General features: G+C 53.5%; 1 protein-coding gene across 3 annotated transcripts in view; it reads right to left on the bottom strand.

The window, feature by feature from the left end:
- LINGO1 (leucine rich repeat and Ig domain containing 1) overlaps positions 1 to 20,678 on the bottom strand; it is a 215,501-nt gene that overhangs the window by 117,814 nt on the left and 77,009 nt on the right. For all 3 annotated transcript variants that reach the window (XM_081549521.1, XM_081549523.1, XM_081549522.1), the window contains exon 3: positions 12,210 to 12,253. The gene's annotated coding sequence lies outside the window, so the exon portion shown is untranslated. The remainder of the gene's footprint in view (positions 1 to 12,209; positions 12,254 to 20,678) is intronic.

Below are 20,678 nucleotides of genomic sequence, written 5' to 3'. Positions count from 1 at the left end.
AGCAAGGGCCAGCAAGACAACATAAAACACCAGGAAGGAACGTGGGGTGGGAGGCTGAACCTGCACAGAGGTACCCCCAGAGGCTCCTGTAGTCCACAGATGGGGAGACAGGCAGGTGAGGGGCCCCAATAACCCAGAGACTTGGGATCCCCTGGGAGTCAGGCAGCCTCTGTTTAAGGGACAGCTCTGTTTGAGCTCCAGGTTCCTATCATAATAATGGGGGTGGGAACACCCCACCCCACTTGACCTGTCTGACCTACTCAGGGTAGCAGGAGCCCAGCCCGAGGCAGGTGCTTAATCACCCTTGGACTGGCCCCACCTTCCTCAGTAAATTTAAATACAACCACCTTCAGCTACTGAAGGCTGGGGTGGGCAGGCCAGCTTCCTACTGGGCACAGGGATGCAGACTTGGTAAGAGCCATCCCGCTCTCAGGAAGCGCCCAGGGATAATGTCATTTTATAAACTACACTGTACCCAGCAAAGCCTCAGGAAATGGGGCTGTGATGACTCTAGGACTGGGGGGAAAAGGGACTTGGGGCAGGAAAAAGGCAGTAGTAATACAGTAGTCATGTAGGGATGTGAGAGTTGGATCATAAAGAAGGCTGAGTGCTAAAGAATTGATGCTTTCAAACTGTGGTGCTGGAGAAGACTCTTGAGAGTTTCTTGGACAGCAAGAGCAAACCAGGCAATCCTAAAGGAAATCAACCCTGAATATTCATTGGAAGGGCTGATGCTGAAGCTGAAGCTCCAATACTTCTGCCACCTGATGTGAAGAGCCACCTCATTGGAAAAGACCCTGATGCTGGGAAAGATTGCAACCAGGAAGAGAAGGGAATGACAGAGGACGAGATGGTTGGATGGCATCATCGACTCCATGGACATGAGTCTGAGCAAACTGGGAGACTGTGAAGGACGAGGAAAGGCTGGCATGCTGCAGTCCGACACAACTTAGCGACTGAACAACACCAACAATAACAATAGCAGCAACAACAATAGGGCCTGACTCACTGGCACCGGGTCACAGGCTTCACCTCTCCGACCTCCACCACCACCTACCAGGTACACTGTACCATTCTCCCCGCTGGAGCAGAGGAAATCGAGGCGCGGAAAGAGATGTTACAGCAAAAGAGGGCAGAGCCAAGCCCGAACCTGCCGTCCAAGCCCAAGGGCCAACAGGGCGAGGAGACGCTGGGGACACGCAATCATCCCAAGGGGCCATCAGCGAAAAGTGCCCAGTCCGGGAGCCTGTGGCCCCACTGACCTCTCCAGGCCTCCTTCTCTTCACCTGTGAAATGGGGGCAAGGAGACCACAGCCCCACCTAGCGGGCACGAGGGGAAGGCGGCACGGGTTGGAGAGGAAGCCATATCTCGAAGGTTCCTGCGGGAGACGAGGCGGCTGTGAGGTAAGTCGGGGCGCGGGGGCGGGAGGCGAGAGAACGAGACGGATCTCTCTCAGGCTCGGGCGCTGTGATATTTTCCCCGGGTTATATTTTTAGATGGACTACTTTCTGGCCCCTCCCCCTGCCTCAGTAGGAGGAAGAACACCGAAATAGCTGGGTGTGCGTGTCTGAGCAGCTATAAATAGTGGGCACACACCCTCACCCGGGGCTTCTCCCACTCGCTGCCCCCGGAGCAGGAGCCGGGCGGGGACGGCCCCCTCCTCTTGCCCAGGGGCCACGGAGTCTGCTCGACTGCCCTGGCTCCCTCCAGGCACACCCCGCACCCCAATACATGCCTGTGTACACGTACACACAGCCAGACACACATCCACAGCAGCTGCCGGCTCGGACCCGTCTCAGGGGGTCGTTGAGAGGGCCCAGAGCAACCGGCAAGCCCCCTCCCCGGGAGGGTAGGTTGGGTGAGGAGAGTAAGGAGATGATTTCCAAAAACCTAAATGTAATTCTCTCTGCCTGGGATTTGCTGGTCTACACACCGCCATAGGCTCCTTTCTTGGACTTGTCAAATCTTCAGACTCTGTCACTGCAGCATCCTTAGCAGAAGATACATCTGAAGTCAAACACATTCTCCCAAACCCATCCATCTGAGTCCTCAACGTTCGAATAGGGAAACTGAGAGCTGAAGCTCAGCAGCCAGTCAGAGCCACTTGCAAGCTTCAAGCCCACCCCTCTGAACTCAGCTGCATCATCAGTGAAGTGGGGCTGAGGCAGGCTGGCTCCCACCTCATGGGCTACTGTGAGGAGTAAATGGAGTGAGGCACATGAAGCCACCACTCCATAATGAGAAAGAGGGCCGTGAGCTCCCAAAGGCCGGAAGAAACCCACAGTCTCCCTTGACCAGAGGCCCCAGTGGGCCAGGCTCCAGCCTCATGGCCAGGGACTGGTCTATTTCCGCCCAACATCCTAGCCTGGCAGGTCTCCACCCAGCCCACAGCAGGAAGGCATGTGGACCCAGTTACCACCTACCCTAGGAGAGCCTGAAATGGCATCCTGGCCTCCTTTCCATCCTCCCACTGGTCATATAAGCCATGGTAGAGGGTCAGGGTAGGAGGATTCACGCTCATTACCACCCCCTTCCAGATGGTGGGGCTCCTCCTCAGTGTCTGAAGCTGGTTTGGGTGTACCCAGTCCAGAGGCAGGAAATGGCAACCCTCTGCAGTACTCTTGCCAGGAAAATCCCATGGACGGAGGAGCCTGGTAGGCTACAGTCCATGGGGTCGCTAAGAGTTGGCACGACTGAGCGACTTCACTTTCACTTTTCACTTTCATGCATTGGAGAAGGAAATGGCAACCCACTCCAGTATTCTTGCCTGGAGAGTACCAGGGATGCAGGAGCCTGGTGGGCTGCCGTCTATGGGGTCGCACAGAGTCGGACACGCCTGAAGCGACTTAGCAGCAGCAGCAGCAGTCCAGAGGCAGGCCTCACTGGACTTAACTGATTTCTTGTGCCAGGACCTAAGCAGGACAAAGAGCCCTGGATGGGGAATTCAGTGACTGGAGTCTGAGTCCTGGATCAGCTGTGTGAGCTTAGGGGTATCAGATTCCCCATCTACACAGGGCGGGGAGTAGACTTGTGGTCTTTGGGAACCTTGGGATCACAGTCCACTCTGAGCACAACTGACTCCCCACAGAGAGACTTATAGCCATCATCTTGCTGAACCCTCAAAATTCCCCTAAGGGAAGGAAACAATGGTCATTTTTCAGATAAAGAAACTGAGGCCCAGGGAGGGGAAAAGGCCTGCCTGGGTCACACAGAAAGCTGGTGGCTCCGTGGGCGGCCTTATCAGAGGTGGAGCCTGTATCACCAAGCCTGGGGAAGCCAGGATACCTGGGATGCCTGTGCTGAACCACTGGCTAGCAAAATTCCCGACCATGTGCCTATGAGAGACGGTATATGAGCTGGCTCCAGCATGGGTGGCACTGCTACAATGTGTGTGAAAGCACACTGTCCCCTTCCTATACCCATCCCCTAGTCATTGTGCCCAGGTTCAGAACTTCATTCTTCTAGCTCTAAGATTCCATTTGGTTTGGTGGGTTTTCAGCCCAAAGCTTCCATCAGCTGAAGACCCAAGGTGAGAACCGCCTCTCGCTGGCAAATGTGGGACTCTGTGCCTTCATCTAAGTCATCAGAAGATTGGGGCAGAATGAGGCCAAGGCCCTAAATGCCGCCCCCCCCCCCCCGCCGGGGACCTTCTTCCCACAAACCAATATCTACTGTGGATTCCTTGTGTCTCTGATCCTGTCCATTTCTGTTGAGTACACTGCACCCATATCTGTCCCATCACAGAGCCCCAGAATTCACCCAGAGGCCCTAGCAGCCCTGGAGATGGGTGGAGAAGAAGCCTGCATCCCTGCAGGGATGCACACCACCCCAGTGGGGCTGTGGGTACCTGCCCTGCTTAACTGGGCCTGGGTACAGCAGAGTCCAAAGAGGGGAGGAGGAAGGACTCATGGCCAGGGCAACAGCCATCCCTCAGGTAGAAAGGACATGGATCTGATGGACCTGGATATACAGATATTGCACAGGAAAGAATTAGCTTGAAGTTGCTTCATCCTGCATTTAGTTTCTGGATGAAAAGTGAAAATGTTAGTTGCTCAGTCATGTCCAACACTTTGTGACCCCACAGACCATAGCCCACCAGGCTCCTCTGTCCATGGGATTCTCCAGGCAAGAATACTGAAGTGGGTAGCCATTCCCTTCTCTGGGGGATCTTCCTGACCCAAGGACCGAACCCAGGACTCCTGCACTTCAGGTGATTCTTTACCACCTGAGTCACCTGGATATCCACATGGAAAAAAAAAAAAAAGAGGTTGGACCCTTAAGGTACACCATATACAAAAATTAACTCAAAATGGATTAAAAATCTAAATGTAAGCCCTGAAACTATGAAACTCTAAGAGGAAAACATAAGGGGAAAGCTGTATGACATTGGACCTGGCAATGATTTCTTGAATATAACACCAAATGTACAGGCAACAGAAACGAAAATAGACATATGAGGCTACATCAAACTTAAAAACTTCTGCATGTCAAAGGAAACAAAGTGAAAGGGCAGCCTACTGAGAAAATACTTGCATGTTACATATTTGGTAAGGGGTTAATATCTAGACTACAGAATTCCCAGAACTCAACATCGAAAACCAAATAATCCAATCAAAAAGTGAGCAAAGGACTTGAATAGACATTTCTCCAAAAAAGATACACAAATTGGGGGGGGGGGTGCTGAATGAGGAGGCCCCTCAGACTGAGCCTCTTCAGAGATGACCCCCGAGGTCAAAGCTGTTTCTCCTCCCTCAGACTAGGCCCACTTCCCCTCTACCCCTGGCTGCCCACCTGCCCCCCGCCCCCAATCCCAGGCCAGCCAGGCCTGGTGGTGATAGATTCTACCACAGTGCAGGCATTTCAGGCAGCTGCCTTCTCCTGCCACCAGCAGTATGATTAATGCTCAGCCTGCCAGGAGCCCATTCATCACAGCCACACCACAGCCCCACAAGCCCAGGGCAGGTGGGCTGCACTGGGGCCTGCCTGAGTCCTGACCCTCAGAGTCTTCCCAGCTTCCAGCCAGGCCAGAGACCAAAGCCTCTCTGAGGGCCAGGGCCTGAGTGATGGCCACATCCGGAGCTGGGCTTTCTACAGCCCTCACCACCTCACTCCTGCCCCTTCCTTTCAGCCTCCAGGGAGGGACGTCCAGCGGTGGCTCTAGGGGATCAGACAGAGCTAATAGGAACCTATCTTGTCTACTGCCTCCTAGCTATGTGGCCTCACAGGCCTCATCTTCTCTGAAGCCCTGTTTCTTCATGGGTAATATGAGTGTCACATTACTCCCTCACCAGCCCACCAGCTGGGTCAAATGGTTGGAATATAATGGAAGTGTCATAAATAGTGGGCCCCACCCCTTTCTCTTGAATCCAGAGCACCTGAGTTCAAATCCCCATTTGGCCACTTATGAGTTGTGTTACGCTGGGCAAGTTACTTAACCTTTCTGTTTTCATTTCTTCGTCTGTGAAACGGCCTCATGGGTTGTGGTGAGGATTAAATAAATAAAGATTTGTAAAATGCCTAGAACAGCGCCAGGCACACGGCGGGCGCTTAGGAAGCGTCACTCTGTAATTGGTGTATCATTGGTGTCCTGTTTCACAGGCTGCTCCGCGGGCTGGACGTGGCTGAGTGTAAGCAAGATTCTGCAAACTGGAGATTCCCATCCTCTGCGACTGCTGAACATCCCTTCCCTTTAACCGTCCTTCCCTGCCCCGCTTTACGGAGACTTCCATCCCTCAGGAGCCCAGGAAGCCCTGGGAAGGTGGCAGGGAAGACTCTGTCCTACCTCTGAGCAGCTCAGGAGCCACTGGGGAGGTTGGCATAGGGCAGCCCCGCAGGCTGAGCTGGGCTCAGGACTGAGAGCCAGGAATCCAGGCACAGGGAACTGCGGCTGGTACTCAGGCAAGGAGGAGACACGGGAAGTTCTTGAGGCAGGCAGGCACAGGTGGCCTCAGACCCAATGTGTCCACGATCTAATGTGCCCAGAGCCGTTTCTTCCTATTGCATCCTATTTTTCCTGCCCTGGATTATGTCTCTTAGTATGCTTGGAAGCCTTCTCAAATATTTCATAGAAGAAAGTGGGTATAAATATATAATACATAACATGTAAATTGGGAAAAAAAAAAACAACAAACCTTTCCCCGACCACACCCACAGCTCCTCCTCAGGTCATGGGACACTCGGGGCCGGAAGTCTGGAGAGAGGGAGTTCGGGGGTGGGGACTGGGGGTGGAAGTTGTGGCAGGCTCCAGCCCTGCCCCTCTTGCCTCTGGTCTCTAGTTGCACACAGAAGCTGGGAGGGTCCTGTTCTCATCCTAGAACATTCCACAGCCCTGCTAATAACAACACTGACATCTGTGACTGGAATTTGTTGAGTGCCTACTATAGGAAAAGCCTCACTCTTGGTGCGCCCATGAGCACTCCAGCTGCTCCTCCAACAGCTCTACAAGGTGGGTTGTACTACCATCCTCCCTTCTCTGGGTGAGAAAACCGAGGCACAGAGGGCTCAAGCAGCATGCCGACAGTCACACAGCTGGTAAGTACTAGAGCTGGGATGCGCAGCAGGCTTTCTGATGCCACAGCCCAGGTTCTTAACAACTACCCATACTAAAAAGGACATGTCACTGCAGCACTATTTATCAATAGCCAGAACATACTGCTGCTACTGCTAAGTCGCGTCAGTCATGTCCGACTCTGTGTGACCCTATAGACGGCAGCCCACCAGGCTCCTCCGTCCCTGGGATTCTCCAGGCAAGAATACCGGAGTGGGTTGCCATTTCCTCCTCCAGTGCATGAAAGTGAAAAGCGAAAGTGAAGTCGCTCAGTCGTGTCCGACTCTTCACGACCTCATGGGCTGCAGCCCACCAGGCTCCGTCCATGGGGTTTCCCAGGCAAGAGTACTGGAGTGGGGTGCCATTGCCTTCTCCGAGCCAGAACATAGAAGCAGCCTAAATGTCCATCGATAGATAAAGATGTGCATATATACAGTTGAATATTACTCAGCCAGAAAAAAAAATGAACCTATGTCATTTGCAGAGATGTGGATGGGCCTCGAGTCTGTCATACACAGTGAAGTAAGTCAGAAAGAGAAAAACAGACATTATATATTAACACATATAGGTGGAATCTAGAAAAATGGTATAGGTGATCTTATTTGCAAAGCAGAAGTAGAGACAGAGACATAGAGATAAAATGTATAGACACCAAGGGGGAAGGGATGGTGGGATGAACTGGGAGATTGGGATTGACATGTATACACGATTATGTGTAAAATAGATAACTGATGAGAACCTACTGTACAGCACAGGGAGCTCTACTCAGTGCTCTGTGACCTAAATGGAAAGGAAATCCAAAAACAAGGGGATATATGCATTGTTGTTGTTCAGTCGCTCAGTTATATGTGACTCTTTGTGACCCCATGGACTGTATACATATAGATAGCATACATATACCTTATAACCCCATGGATACATGTATACATATGGCTGATTCACTTTGTTGTACAGCAGAAACTGACACAGAAGTGTAAAGCAACTATACTCCAAAAAATATTTTAAAAATAAAATGGTATAAATAAATAATAAAAAGGATATGTGATTTCCCTGGCGGCCTAGTGGTTACGATTCAGTGTTTTCACTGCCATGGCTTAGGTTCAATCCCTGGTTAGGGAACTGAAATCCCACAAACCATGTGTTGGGGCAAAAAAAAAAAAAAAAAGAGGCTGAAAAAGGACGAGACTGGGTGGGGTGCCGGGGGCTCAGCAAGACATCCCTGAGACCAAGAGTCCAGCCCCAGCCCCCCACCCACCCGTGCAGGGGCCGACCCTGCCTCTCTGACTTTCTGTGTCTGCACGGAACCAGGCTCTCTCCTCCCCTCCAGCTGTGTTAACAGGCGTGAGCCTGGGGAGGGAGGCTAGGTTAGGATGCATTCACTCGACAAGTAGCAGGGTGGGAGGTGAGCAGGCACTGTGAGGTAGCAAGCCAGCAAGCCGGGGAATAAAGGCCTGACTTCACCAGAGTGGCCTGAGCCCCTTCTGAGCCTCAGCTTCCACATCTATAAGAACAGTCAGAACCTGCCAGCAGGCTAGTTGAGGTGATGCATATCAGAGGCCTCCCTGGGGCCTGGCCCACAGGGCTGGGCAGGATCCTGACCCCCTAAGCTTTACAGGCTCTCCCAGGACTGCCCACTGAACAAAACCAGAGCTGGGCCCCACCAGGTCAGAACCCTGCCCCACAACTGCCTAGTCACTACACCTTCTCTGCCTCAATTTCTTCAGCAGTAGAATGGGTATAATAGAATTATCACTAACCCAAGCCTGGCATACAACATCTCAGCCAGTAATTATTTTTATTATCTTGGGGCACCTCTAGTCCATGCTAGAAATCCTCTCTTCCTGGATGGGGGATTGGACAGAGTCATGTGCAGAACAGGGTTAGGTGCCAGGCACCAGGCTCCAGTGTGGAAGCCGCCCCACAGATGCCAATTCCGCAGGAGGTGGCAGAGAGCCACCCGGCTGCCCCAGTCTCCCAGAAGCGTCCAGCCAAACAGGGAGGACATGGACACATAGTTACACACGCACACCCAGGACCATGCATGACCACTGCCCAGAACAGCCAGAGCCTTGGTGCCCTGCAGGCCCCCCAGGACATAGGACAGAGTGGGGTTCAATCCCACCTCTGCCTCTTCTGTGACTTGGATCAACTCACCCTCCCCATATGGGCCTCCGTTTTGCATATGGAAACAGAGCTAGCGATAGCCCTCTCCTCTATGAGGGCTGAACATGGTTATGTGTGTGAAAACTGTGCTAGGTGCCCGGCAGGTGGCATGTGCCAGTTCTTTCTCTTCCTCTGTCTCCTCCCTGCCTCCCACCTCCACCTGCCCTGCCTTTCAGGCCAGCCCCAGCATTACGGCTGCTGCCTCCCTGCACCCCATTTAAAGCAGCCTCTCTATCTCCTCGCAACTCGATGTCTCCCCTCTGTGCCCACCTCCACCCTGGCGGCTGAAAGCACCAATCACCAAAACAGGGACAAGCTCCCTCGCACCCAGCAGTGCCCCCAGCAGCCTTCAGTAATTGATACCCAGAGGAGGACAGCAGAGCCACCTTCCTGCCACCACAACCGCAGGGGCTGGAGTACAGAGACCCAAATACCACTGGCTTCAGCCGCAGCTGGCTCAGCTGCCCACCCACCCGTAAGAGTAACCAGCCACCAATCCTGGCAAGCATAGCAGCTCCATGGACGGGGCCCTTGCCACGTGCCAGGCCATGTTTAAAAGCTTCTCAGGCATCATCTTATCCAACATCCCCGTGAGGAAGTGGCTGTTGCACCCATGGTACAGATGAGGAAACTGAAGAACAGAGATATTAGGAAACTTGTTCAAAGTCACACAGCTCACAAATGGTGACACTAGGAACCCAGATGATCTGGCCTAGAACTTGGGCTCTTAACACTATACTTTTCTGCTAAGTTTATCCCCAAGCGCTATAGAAATGCCCACCACTGAAGGCCTGGTGGGGAGAGGGGAGAGGGCCATGTGCTAAGCTAACAGAGGTGAAAACAAGGAAACAGAGACACTCTGACTTCTTAAAGCTGAAAATTACATCCCCAGGAATAGGATGTCAGTTAGGGCACAGGCCTGACACCCAGCCCCATCAGTCCCCTGTTTTAGAAATGAGGGCAGTCACAGCTTGGGTCCACATCTCTGACCCAAACCAAAAGTCAAGCCAGTGAATTCCAGCAGGCGTGATGGAGAAGGGGTGGGTGTATGACAAGCCCACCTATCCAGGCCGGAGCCTTTCTCTAGGCCTCCTGGGCTCTGCTGGGTGGACCCAGGCCCGTTCTGGAGCGGCCCTCACCTTTCTGGTCCCCTCAGAAGCCCACGTGTGGCTTCACTTGGGGCAGAGCACTGACTAAGGCTGGCCACCACCCGCGCCCAGCCTTGAGTGCAGGTGGAGCCCATGCCCTGGTGTGACCCGCAGCTCCCCCTTCTGCCCCTAGACAGATGCTGCTGTAACCGTGGCTCCCAGATTTGCATAATGCCTCCCTGCCAGGCTCCCCATGCCCCGCCCCCCCATGTGGGCACTGTTCCAGCACAGGTTTCTTCTCTTCCAAAGATTCCTCGAGCCATCCCACGAGTCATAAATAATCAAATGTGCATCATATGCCAGTTCCAGGTGTGCCGGATGACATCCCTTCAGACTTCTGCAGTCAGCCCTGTGGATCTAAACCTGCCCCTTCCCAGTTCTACTCCTAAGCAGCATCCCTGTAGCTGAAGCCTGTGTCTGAAACAAGCACCTGGCTTGCTCTCACTCCACCAAGTGGGGCTGGGGCCCACTCGGCCACCCAGGAGATGGCAAACTGCAGAGAGCAGCTAAGGGCAGTGACTGTGGGGTAGCTTCTAAGAGGGGCACACTCTAAGCAGAGGGGCTTAGTGTGTAGACACAGAGGAGAGGAAGGGGGGTGTGCCGCAGAGAGGGAACCCAAGAGACCAGCCAAGTGGCTTCATTGTGCAGCCCTGATTGTGGCCCCTGGTCCAGATGGGAGTTGAGCTCCCACACCACACGTCATGGCTTCTCTGGAGGGCAGGCAGTAGCTCCTGGGGACCTGGACAGGAAGCATGGTGGCCAAGAGTGTGGCCTCCAACCATTCCTCTCCCCTTGGAAGGCCCCAAACTGGGAGGCAATGTGTGGAGTAGTTGGGAGTGATGTGCAGACTGCAGAACTTGGAGAGAGAACCTGAGTCAGATCCTATCTTGGCCAACAGGGCCCCATCCCCACCTCCTAGCCTTGGCATTTCCACCTCTAGGAAGGGAACAAACTGCTCCCACTCACAAGTTGTTAAGATTAATGAGCTAATTAAAGTGTGAAAAATGTTTCTTGTAGACTTGAAAGAGGTGGCCAACCGTGGCAAATTAATAACAATTAACACCCCTCCTCCAGGCAGTCTGCCTGGACTGGGTTCACTGGGCAGAGTTTTTCCTCGCAAGAAGGACAGGAAGTCTGTGCTGGCCTTTGCATGGGTGTCTGAGTTTTCCCCTGTTCCCCAGAGTCCTGCAGACTCTTCCCAAGAACCAGACCCACCCCTTGCCTGACCCTAGGCTCTGTGCTCACAGAACTCAGTCCTTGAGGCAAAAATAACTGATGTGCCTTTTAGCATTTCCTGAGTATCAACTGTGTGCTAGGCTCTGTAGCAAGCCTTCTTTATACAACACAATGACCTGAAGGATGCACTGTGAGGGGTCCCTTTCACAGATGGGGAAATGCGGAAGAGTCACAGACAAGGGGGAAGCCAGGACTCCAAATGGTTATCCCAGTGAACCCCCGCCCTATGCTGTGCAGCAAGGCTAGGCTGTCAGATGAAGGTGGAGGACCAAGGAACCCTACCCTCAAGTCCCCCACTGCTCCCCGCTGGCTGCTGCTATTGCTGTGAAAGGCTTGGGGGGGTTGGTGCCACCTCCCCCCCTTCACACTCCTCCACTCCCTCCCTTGCGTGGAGGCGAGACTGACTCAGCAGACACCCTGGGGCCCCTGACGCCAAATTAGAGCCAGAGCCCTCCTAGAAATCATCCACTCAGCAAAGCCTCCTTGGAGCTGAAGTCCGAGGAGACACAAGAAACTGGAGGGAGGGCAGGGGAAGCGTATGCCCTGCCCAGAGACCTGCTGGGGCCTGTCCATGCAGCCCCTCATCAAACAGCATTCTCCAGGCCCCAGAATACTGTCCCCAAAATGCTTATTCATTGCAGAGCACAGCCAGGCCCCCAAAGCCTCAGCTCGACCACCCAGAGCACCCACAGCCTAACTCATGCCCTGGCTTGTCCCCCACAGGCAGGCCCACAGCTCTGCCCCCTGCTCAGTGAGGGATCTCCAGAGTTCCCGAGCCCCACTCCTGACTGGTTCCTAGGCCAGCAGCTCCCAAACCCCAGCAGCTGCTCCCCAGTATCAGTAAGCCTCACCCCATCCAACCTAGGAACCACTCTCCTCTTTTCTTCCCTGAAAGCTGATCCCAAACCCCTTCTGCATTCTGCAACTCAGAAGCACCCCCAGGATCATGGCTGGAGGAGGGCAGGGGCTCCGGGAGACGGAAGAGGAGAAAGAAAGAAAGAAAAGATGGCAGAGAGGGCCAAGCAGAGGGACACAAGGCCCCTGGAACCTGCCCCGCACACATTTCACCCTCCAGTCCTCTCCTCATCTACCAACCCAGACATCTGCTGCTTACCTCTAGGGGGCGCAAGCAGGCTCAGGGACTCTTCAGAGGGACACCTGCAGAGAGACAGCAGAGAAGAGCACAGTCAGATGTAGACCTGCAGACTCTTCACCCATAGGACCCTTCTGGCGATCAACCCCATCAAGTGTCTGCCCACAGCCCGGGACAGAGGGAGCAGGAGACTGAGCAGCCCAGGGATGCCAGACTCACTGCACAAAGTTAACGATGCCCTTTTCTATAAGTCAAGTACCCTGCTGCAGCTGGCTGGGGAGGGGCCTCAGGAGAGACAGAGTAATCCCAGAGGGTTCCTGCTCCAGCCCCAGAGCTCCACAGAGCCCCTGAGGGACGCGTACATAAGCAGAGAGCACCTGTCCCCACCTACCTGTACCTGTGGATTCTCTGGCCCCTGGACACACAGGATTGAGCCTCAGATTCTCCCTCCTGGGGTCAGATGTGGTGGCCAGAAGGAGCACCCAAGCCCTTTCTTTCACCTCTAAGTGGGACCTTGACCTGGTCATCTCAGCTTTGTCACCAGTTCACCCCACGACCCTGGGCAGGCCCCCTCCCCTCACTGGGCCTTGACTTCCCCCTCAATACTAGTCGGTGAATCAGAGTTGCCTGGAGGGCTTGTCAAAACACAATGTGCTGGGCCCCACCCCCAGAGTTTCTGATTTCAGCAGGTTCAGGATGGGGCCCGAGAATCAGCATTTTCAAGAAGCTCCCACGTGATGCTGATGCTGCCATTTGGGGATCACACTTTGAGAACTGCTCGTCTAGTTGTGTCTGGCCTGCAAAGTTCATAGTCCACACTCTCAAGGAGTTCACAGGCTAACCAAGGAGACCACACGTATGTGCACACACCACTGACTCAAGGAATGTGGAAATGTGGCTTATAGATCACAGCAGGAAATGTGGCTTATAGATCTACTAGGTTTGGGCTATGGGCCAGTGCAGTCATGTAAGGCTTCCTGGAGGAGAGAAAGGCCTAATTTACCTTTTGTTACATATTGTAGTCTTATTCCTATACAAGTAATACAGGCATACCTTGTTTTATTGCACTTTACAGTTATTGTTTTTACAAATTAAAGGTTTGTGCCAACCCTGCATTGAGTAAGTCTATCAGCACCATTTTTCCAACAGCATTTGCTTGCTTCATGCCTCTGTGTCACTTTTTGGTAATTCTCGCAATAGTTGAAACCCTCCACTAGCAAAAAGATTATGACTCACTGAAGGCTCAGATGATGGTTAAAATTTTTTTAGCAATGAACTATTTTTTAATTAAGGTATGTACCTGTTTTTTTTCAGCCATAATGCTATTACTTAATAGACTGTAATATGGTGTAAACATAACTTTTATGTACACTGGGAGACCAAAAACTTCATGTGACTCACTTTACTGCAATATTCATTTAATTGTGGGGGTCTAGAACCAAACCCACAATATCTCTGAGGTGTGCCTGCACATGAAAGCTTTCTCTTGTTAAAGAGCTTCAGATACAGATGCTGTTGTCGTTTAGTCCCTCAGTCATGTCCGACTCTTTGCCACCTCATGGACTGTAGCCCACCAGGCTCCTCTGTCCATGGGATTTCCCAGGCAAGAATACTGGAGTGGGTTGCCATTTCCTTCTCTAGGGGATCTTCCCTACTCAGGGATTGAACCCACATCTCCTGCATTGCAGGAGGATTCTTTACCACTGAGCCACCAAGGAATCCCTTCAAATACAGATACCTATCGCGCAAATATATTCTCACTCACAACCACATCTCCAGAGGTCCTGACTGCCCATCTGGTGTGAAACTTTCACTAAGCATTTGCACAGACATACAGAGAGGTGCACAAGTGTTTATATATAGAACAAACCCACGGTTACACACCAGGCAGGAAAGTCTCTGTGCTGCTGTATAATCAGGTTCCTCACTTAATAGATTTTGGAGAACTTACCCCATCTATACATAAAGGTAATAATGATCACTGCTTGTATTCACTGAGCACCTACTATGGGCCAGATACTGGGTTGAGCACTATATATATTAACCCATTTAATTATCGTATCACTCCCCTCCCCAGGATGGATGCAGCTGTTAGCCTAATTTGTAGAGGAGAAAACCAAACTGCAGCGTAACCCGCCCAAGAACATCCAGCCTAGGGAGTGGCTGAGCACGTGAACACCAGTGTCCGTGCTTCAAACAGAGCCTCCATGCTCAGTGCTACATGGAGGAACTCCACTCAGGGACAAACTCTCACCTACTTAATCAGACCTCCCAGAATGAGTGCTTAGGGGGTTCCAATTTTTTATTTCCATTGCTAGGAAAAAGCCTGCCTCTTTGTACACATGCATTTCTAAAAAGTAGGTCAAAGGTGTACACATCTTACTTTTTTCTTGCGGGGGGAGCATTTCTTAGTTCCCCAATCAGGGATCAAATCTGTGCTCCCTGCAGTGGAAGTGTGGAGTCTTAACCCCTGGACCACAGGGGTGAGATCTCAGGGTATACACATTTTAAATTTGGATCACTGCCACATTGTCCTCCAAAAATGTCTCTGCCAACGCCAGGCTGACTATTTCCCCAGGTGAATGCCTACTGAAGAACAATTCCCATTTATTGAGTACCTACTAGTTGCCAGATCCAGTAACATCTGGCTTGTCATTTCTGTTTTGCAGATGTGGAACGGAGACTCTGAGAGGTTAACTTTCTCGCCCAAGGTCACACATCTGATAAAGAACATATCGATTTTCTTTGATATTACGGAGGAAGAGAGAGAGGGAGGAAAAAAGAGAGGGCCAGAGGGAGAGAGGTTCCTCAACCCACATGACTCACATGCCCTTCCATCTTTCTGCTCCCGTTTATAGCAAAGGTCTCGAGCAGTTCCTACTCAGCGTCTCAGCCTCCACTCCCTCATTTCCAGCTCTCCCTCACTCCCTCTCCAGTTGTGCTTCCACAAAACTGCTCTTCTCAAGGTTCCCAGAAACCTCCGTTTTGCCAAACCCAGCAGTCACCCTGATGCGGCTAACTGCTTCCTCCGACAGGAAACACTGTATCTCTGAGCTCCCAGGATTCAGCCTCTCCTGGTTGTGCTCCCAGGCTTTCCTCCCTTCTCACCCAACCTGCCTCCAAACATCCAAGGCCCCAGGGCTGGCAGGGCTCTCTGCTCTCTCCTGTCTACATTCCCTGCTCTCACCTGATCTCTGTAGCTTTAAATCCAGCCACGCCCCCATCTCCCTCCAGCCCCAGCTCTCTCCTGAGCACCAGCTGTGTGTATCCACAGGCCTATTTGTCATCTCCACTCGCTCATCTAAGAGACCTGTCCAAAACAGAACTCTTAATTTTTATCCTCAATATTACATCTCCCTCAAGCCTTAACTCCTCTCTGCCTCACCCCACACCGAAGCCATCAACACACCAGGTCAGTACAACCCCGGAAACACATCCCAAACCTACCTGCTTCCCCTGTTCCTCTGCTCTTGCCCTCATCAGCCCTTGCCTGGATAACTGCAGCAGCCTCCTGCCTCTCCCGGCTCCCTGATCCCACCCTGGTCCCAAACTATCACAGCAGCCACATAGTGGTACAGACAGAATCCTTCGCTCTCCAGCCATATGCAAGGGGTTTCCATGGCAGAGACAATCAAGTCCAGACTGTTCAAAGTCTGCCCACCATGGCTCAGAATTCACCTTGAACCACAATCTGGCCCCCTCCCACACCAGCCAGTTTCGGGGACTCTGTCATTGCTGCTCCTTCCGCCCAGAATGCTATTTCCCCAGACCTTCTTATCATCCTATTCAAATGGGACCTCCTTTATCTTCCCTGGCCACCACCAGCCACCCCAACCTCTCCCATCTTTCATGGACTTTATCCCTGCTACTGCTGCTTAGTCGCTTCAGTCATGTCTGACTCTTTGCAACACCATGGACTGCAGCCTGCCAGGCTCCTCTGTCCATGGGATTCTCCAGGCAAGAATACTGCAGTGGGTTGCCATGCCCTCCTCCTGGGGATCTTTCCAACCCAGGGATCAAACCCAGGTCTCCTGCATTGCAGGCAGATTCTTTACGGCTGAGCCACCAGGGAAGCCCCAGACCTTATCCCTATCTGACATTATCTTGTTGATTTACTCCTTGTTGTTCATGCATCTCCTCATCATAAGATGAACTCAGTAAGGCAGGGAGGGACCGTATCCATCTTACTCACCTCTATATGCACCTCTTACTATGTGCAGTACTCGGCACATAGCACTCAGTAGATATCTGATGAATGAATGAATGAGTGGGCAGAGGCAGCTCTAACTGACTCCAAAGCCTGTGCTTCTGTTTCCTACACAACCTGCTCCCATATGAAGCAGGAAGGAGCCAGAAGGCAGACCCAGCAGGGCAGGACCCTCTGAGCAAAGGCAGGGAGGTGGGCGCAAAGCTGAGACAAAGCCAGCTGGGGTGGCGGATGCACGCTGGAGAGCAGCAGGGCCTGGGGCTGCCCTGGCATGCCAAGCTCAGCAGCCCCTGCCCCAGAGGGGAACTGGGGCCCTCACACCTGCCAACCTGTCCCATTCAGGAGGGAGCCTTGGGGGGCAGCCGGCAACTGAGCGCGACTGGCAGGGGGCCAGGATGGCTGCCAACAGCTGGCGCTGCTGCCAGGCAGCCAAGTAATCGTGTTAGCCAGCGGAAATTGGTCCAGGGAGTTTTTTTCCTTCGCCTCCCATTTTCTTTCTCCTCTCTTCCCCCTCAGAGCTGCAAGACTCGGAAGATTGATCTTTGCCTGAAACGGAGGAGATAACTCGATATAATGAACTCCACTGTCCCTCTTGCTGTTTGGAGCTTTTAAAAAATTTAAAAGGGCCGAGGACAAAAAAGCTCATCCTCAGGGTTCTCTGGGGCTGCTCGTCCTCCCCTGGAAGCCCCCGTCTCTGTTCATGCCCCTCTTCCAATTCTCCATCTGCCTCCTTTCCCCCTCTTTTTCCCTTGGGATGCCTTGATGGAACAAAGGTTAAAAATAATCCCCTTTCTCTCGCAGGTTTTAAAAATAATTTTGTTGAGGTCAGGACTGGATCGGCCAATGGCCCTGCCTCCCACAGACCCACCCCTATGGCCGCCCCCACTCCCCAGAGTCACCAGCCAGCCTGGGGGTGACAAGTTGGCTCAGACCCCCTCTTCTCAAAGCATTTCCAAAGGGAGCCATGAGGCCCAGCCCGCCCACTGAGGTGCTACCAGAGACGACTTTTGTTCCAGCAAAGGGCTCTTTAAAGAGCCACCTAAAGATGCACCAAAGAAGCCAGCTCCAACTGGGACCCAGGTTTTGCCCCACCTCACTGGAGGTCCATGCCTCCCCATCCCCAGTCAACCTCACCCTTCTGCCTAGGACTCTTGGCTCTGTGCTGCAACATATGTCCACACAATCAATCAACATTTATTGAGCACCTACTCTGTGCCAAGCATTGGACTGGAAGCTGGGAACCCAAGGGACAACCAACCCCTTCTGATTCCTGCCCTCAGTGGCCCGAAAGCCTGGTGAGCAATCAGTGGTCACACTGGTTGGGGCGGGGTGGGGCGGGGGCACCCTGAGAGCATAGACAGTGGTCAGGGGAGGCTTGCCTGAGATAGCGTCCTTAGAGCAGAAATCTAAGGACAAGTAGAAGACCACAGAGCAGATGGTGCGGGTGGAAGGTTCCAGGCATTATTGGAAGGGTCTGCTCTCAGACCCAATGTTGGGGGATTGGGGGATGGCTTCTTCCCTGGGCTCTCTACCTGCAAAGGGAGGCCAGATCCCGTAATTCCTTACCTGACATTCAAGGCCCTTTCTAGCCTGGACTCTGACCCCAAGATCCCCCTCATCTCCAGCCTCCTCCTTCAAGGGACAGCTCAAATGTTGCCTCATCGGCCCCTGGGCAGGAATTTCTACTCCCTCGGGGCTCCTACACCAGTGCCTCCGCACCCTGCCTGTGGGATTCTACAGGCCCCCTGCTCACATGGGTCACGCTGAGCAGTCTCTGTGTAGCCAGAGCCCCACACAGAGGCAGCAGTGTGTGGCAAGTACAAGGGAGCAACTGGGACACCATCAGAAGGTTCCAGCTCAGATCAGTGACGGCTGAAGGCATCAGAGAGAGCTTCCTGAAGAGGTGGGTCAGGGCTCTGAATAAAGAAGGATGTGGACAATAGAAGCCGGGGTGTGGGGGGTGGCAGGGATCCAGGGCAGCAGAGACAAAGCAGCTCAGGAAAGGCCCAAGGACGCAGGCACCCCAAAGTCTAGGCTGATCACTAAGCTGTAGCCCTTAAGAAGTCAAGATGGAAAAGGGGAAACCAAGGCTCAGAGAGCAGCTGCTTTTACAAGACAACAGAGGCAGGTGGGATGCTGTCCAAAGGTCCTTAAGCAGTCATTGTCCACCAGCATCCATTTCCAGTACTGTGCGTGCTAAGTCGCTTCAGTCATATCTGACTCTTTGAGACCCTATGGGCTGTATCCCACCAGGCTCCTCTGGCCACGGGATCCTCCAGGCAAGAATACTGGAGTGGGTTGCCATTTCCTTCTTCAGGGGATCTTCCCGACCCAGGGATTGAACCCACGTCTCTTAAGTCTCTTGCATTGGCAGGCGGGTTCCTTACCACTAGCGCCACCTGAGACGCCTCAACCCCTATTAGAAGAGCTCACAGACCAGAAGGCAGGCAGGTACCACACCATGTGGCCCGTGGATGGGGGAGGAGAGCTTGGAGAGCCCAAACCGGAGCTAGGGAGGGAAGAGACAGCCGAAGTGGTTCTCTGAGGAGATGCTTGCTGGGCCAGCAAAGGCACTCCCAGCAGCAGGTCATCCCAGGAGATCCACCAGGTCTATTTCTTTGCCCCCACCCAGGGTTCCCAGCTTGGCTGGGCTCCTGGGAACACAGTCAGCCCACTCCAGCCTGAACCTTGAAAAAAACCATCCCTTTCCCCACCCACCATATTGCCCTGAGAGGCTATTCTGAAAAGCCCCTGGCCAGTCTCAGGCTCTCTGTCCTTCACGTTGGGGCCCTGAGGTCCCAGCCTCCTGGGCCCAGGAACACAGTAGAGGCAAAGAGCTCTACCCAGGAAGGCCCCTGAAACTGTGTGCTCCTCCTGCAGCTCCCAGGCGGCCCCGGAAATCAAGCCTGGCCACCCAAGAGGGGCAGGCCACAGCCCCCACAGATGGTAGTGTGGCCAGCCTCTCTCCCCAGGGCCCACCACTGCCAGGAAGAAAGGGAAAGGCCCAGCCTGACCTTGTGGTTCGGCAGGCAAGTGGCTTCCCGCCTCAGCTTCTCCAGCGCAGCCCCCTGGGGCTGTGGGCTCTGTGGGCATCAGAGCCTGCTGGGGGCACAGGAAGCTCAGTGTAACCAGCCCGGCCTACTGCTAGGGCCTGAAACCTGGTCCCCACACAGACCGGGGAAGCCTCACCCAGAACATCCAAACACAAGGCTTCCCAAGACCTCAGCTGAATCCAGAGAGGAGAAGGACTGAGGGAATCAGGGTTCAGACAGAGGGGGAGAGAGTCTGGTGGTAGGAGGGGCAGAGAGAGGCTCGGGCCATACTCAATGGGCAGAGCCTGAATGCCAGGTGGATGGAAATATCGGGCATCACTGTCTGTGCCCAGTAGCTCATGGGCTGATCCAAGGAGAGGAGTGGGGCTCAGCCAGGTACTGGCAAACATGAGGGCAAAACAGAGAGGCTGCTCCAGGGATGCTGACTGACCTGTCTGAGCCTCCCAGGCCCAGCTCTGATCAGGCCAGAAAACCTGCCATTGGGCATGTGTGGAGCTGAACACTTTTTCCTAAGCCTCTGAGGGGTGAGAAGGCCCAGGCTGGTCCCCCCCACCACGGGCTCCCGGCCAGTCCAGCCAAAGTTGCCCCTGCCCATCACTGCACCTTCTCCCCGCAGCCTCTGGGGAGCAGAGTCACAGCAAACAGGGGCTTGAGGAGGCACCATGGGGTACGGGGCTGGGGCCTGACACAGCAGCTCACCTTCCCTCCCTGCAGCCCTCAGAGGCAGGCGTGAGCATCCCCATTTCAGAGAGGAGAGCAAGGCTGAGTCAAAGACACAGCATCTTGCTCCCAGTCCAACAATGAGAAACACCCAGGTGATGAGCAAAATCATAACTATTATCCAGCCCATCAGAGAGCTGAGGTCACAAGGCAAGCAGGGGAACCAAACTGCAGAGGTTGACAGGCCGCTCCAAGGAGCGTGAGACACACACATGGTTTCACCTGGGGCAGACAGGGGAGGAAAGGGTGCTGCCAATACAGCGGGTGAGCAGAAGACAGCTACAGGTAGACGAAGCCTCAGGGGCTGAGTGTGGGTCAGTATATGACCGTGCAGATCCCACGGTCCCAGGCACAATGGGGGTTGGCCTTCCCCACAAGCCTGTTTTCATGGGCTCCCACAACACTCATGCAAAAGAGGGGGGGCGCACAGTAGGAGATGGAAGAAAGATCCCTCAGTGCACAGACAAGACACCCAGCCCACCTCTCCTTGCTGAGCTGGGTGTCCCTGGA

This window comes from Giraffa tippelskirchi, chromosome 12 (genome assembly GCF_054371585.1).
Source record: "Giraffa tippelskirchi isolate mGirTip1 chromosome 12, T2T-mGirTip1v1.2.pri, whole genome shotgun sequence".
Taxonomy (NCBI): Eukaryota; Metazoa; Chordata; class Mammalia; order Artiodactyla; family Giraffidae; genus Giraffa; species Giraffa tippelskirchi.
Note: the sequence above shows the minus strand (reverse complement) of the source record. Positions and strands in the feature narration are given on the sequence as shown.